The sequence below is a fragment of the Triticum dicoccoides genome, chromosome 5A (genome assembly GCF_002162155.2).
Source record: "Triticum dicoccoides isolate Atlit2015 ecotype Zavitan chromosome 5A, WEW_v2.0, whole genome shotgun sequence".
NCBI lineage: Eukaryota > Viridiplantae > Streptophyta > Magnoliopsida > Poales > Poaceae > Triticum > Triticum dicoccoides.
Genome location: NC_041388.1, coordinates 51,139,812 through 51,142,883, shown reverse-complemented (window position 1 = coordinate 51,142,883; position 3,072 = coordinate 51,139,812).

Sequence of the window (3,072 nt, the reverse complement as noted above, 5' to 3'; positions counted from 1 at the left end):
CTGAAATCAATGGTCACCATGGGATTTCTTGACCATCCCAAGCGATGAATTTCCCGTTGTCGGTCTCCTTGGCATTGTCGATGGTGGTCTTGGCATTGTCGATGATGGACAGGAGCTTATGTACAGAGAACACCCTCATGAAGAGCTTTTACTCCTGGCCACGTTTCTTTGGAATAGGCATGAGTGACCGGTGTCGACTGTTCCCGGATGTAGCAAAATGCAGGCGATGCTGTCCTTCTTACCCAGCTCAAGTGATGCAGTCTTTGTCACTGCAACACATGGCAATCCATGCATTTTAGAAACCTAAGAAAAATAAAGGTAGATAATTATGTGATAACTAGTTTGTTTTGAATAGAATAGACAAAACATCGGATGAGGGGAAATTTTCATGATAACAAGTTTAGTATAGACAGCGGACTAGTAATCTGAATGCCAGTGGACAACAGACTAGTAAATTATGATAACTAGTTTGCTTTAGAAGCTCTTTACGAATTCCAGCCTCCCAGTCTCCAGACCACTGTCTCTTATTGAGCCAACTCTGGCGCTCATATTTTCAACCAACGAGAAACCTTTCCCTGTTTCCAAACTTGCATCAATCTTCAATAACAAACACATGTGCTGACAAGAACAAAGATAAATTCAGACAAATGGAGTACCCACACCACAGGGATTAGTGGAATGTTTGCACAATTCAGAGCAGAAATAAATGTGTAATGAGAAAGTATTTTTAGCACCCGGGTGCCTAGGCACCCGGCTATCACTACCGTCCATGCAGAATCTAGCATGTGGAGATCTGCGCAACGTTCTGTACCGCCAGTTTGATTAGCAGGCCTGGAGTTCGCTGAGCGCGGTGCCTAAAAATATTTGAATGGAATCTGGGCCTAGACTCCTACTATTCCTGTTACTGGCCAGCCTACATCAGGATTGACATGTCGGCCTGCTGTCATGCTTTCAAGAAAAGGAATAGACCTGTCGGGGCCGTGTTTCAAACCAACAAAAAGACCTTGCTGCCTGGCGGCGTCCTCAACCCCACCCACCTACCCGCACAGAATAGACTCTGCCCAAACACCCGTCACATAGCTGCCAATGGAGTCCATTGAGATCGGCGGAGATGATAACATGACGCGTCGAACTCCACCATCGCCATGCATCACCGCTGGAAGGAATAGAGGAGACTGTCGCCGCTCATGGTATCATCATCCTGGCGTCAATCGTCATCGGTCTGGATTTTGAGGGAAGCTCCAGGTTAGTGTCCACATAGTTCATCGGATCCGGTGGAAATATATCTCGATTCTCACTTAAGTTCTGCTACCGACCTGATCCCCCCTTTTCCAGATCTGAAGTGGTAGATGGTAGCTCCTCCAATCCATTTTCGCGTGGCGTCCGAGCCGGCGATGCACGCGACTTCGGCTAGGACGACTCGAAGACTGGTTTGGAAACGCAGGTTTGTAGCTGAGGAGCTGTCCACCATTCAAATCTGGGCTGGAGATTCCGAAAATTAGCTGATGATATTAGTTAGGATTGAAATTCAAGCTGTCAAGGCATATGTATGGCGCAGTACTATCACTGATGTTCTAACTGGCGTCTGCGTGTTTGCAAGATTTCTTTTCTTTCTGAGTCAATCCGTCACACTGCTCTAGTGAATCTTGTTGTTCTAATTGTTCGTTCAAATAGGAACCGAGCTAGTTCTGGACTTACGGCGAGGGCAACGCCGAGCAAACTGAGCTCCATTGAAAGATGCCTTCTGAACTCCTAGCAAAAAGAATGGTTTGTGTCATATATGGACATGCTCACCAGCTTAATAGTATCTTTCTACAGTATTAAGGTCTCTCTTTCAATTACTGTTGGCTAAAGTGTTGGGCCAAGTCTTGAGTAATTGACCTTTAGACAAGTGACAGTGCTTTACGCTGCTTAATAAAATGAGAGCCTGAAAAAAATGGACTAGTATACAGAAACAAAACATCTTTATATGCTGCTTAATACGACTACTTGTTATCTACATTGTAGAAGGCCTCACTGGAGAAACATCTTTAATTCTTTATACACTACATGAGATCTTGCCATTAGTTTTCACACTGAAAAAGAAATGCTTTTGTTATCTCTAACTTTTTTTTGTCATCTCTATCTTGGTAATTGGTATACTAGGATTCAGAAGTCTACAGAACCAGGGGAATAGCAGGTTCTTGTGCCGGCTCGGCAATTTGCACAGGAAACAGAAGCTCCTGCCTTGACCAGTATAAGGAAGGGGCGGGTCCTCACTTGGACGAGTTTGTGGAGCAGCTCAAGGGGAATTACTGGTGTCTTACTTTGGTCTGTGAAAGTGCACGTAAAACCTGGGATCGTCAGCTTATCATGTAATGTACTACTACATTTCAGTGCGTCACAATCTTTTAGTTCGCCGAAGTGCTCTGCAGAAACAAAACAGGATGTCAAACTAATTATTGATTTCACAATTGTTTCAAAGTGTTAATGTTGAAAATTAATAGTACTTGTTGCAGATATTCTTGAAGCACTAAAATCTTGTTTTTCGTGGGCAGAACTTGAACCTGGTAAGGCATAGGCTACACTAAAATCTTGTTTTTCGAGGACAACACTTTAACTTGGTAAGGGCATTTGCAAGAAGCATATTACTTAATTTGGTATGCAAAGAAGCTATATTTAGTTTCCCGGACCGGACAAAACATGGACTTCTTAGCTTACCCAATTAAGACATGGCAGATTGTCAGGCGTCCAACGAGGCGACGCTGTAGGAGCGATGCAACACAATCGCGTAATTTGATGCTCACTAAGTTCGACAAGGCGCCGCATGTCCATGCAATCTGTCACCGACCAAGGCCCATAGGTCCGCATTGCGGCTCTGCCGTCTCGACAGAGCACTCATGAAGATCAACAATGTTCTTCCTCAACTACATCGGTGCCTCCACCAGCGATGGTATAGAACAACGACTAGGGGTACTCATCATGTTGTCTGCCGGCCAGAAGGATCGGAAAGCTAGATTGGTGCCTTCACCGGCGATGATAGATTCATGGTTATGACTGGCGCACCATTTGTAACATCATTGGCCGGCGCCA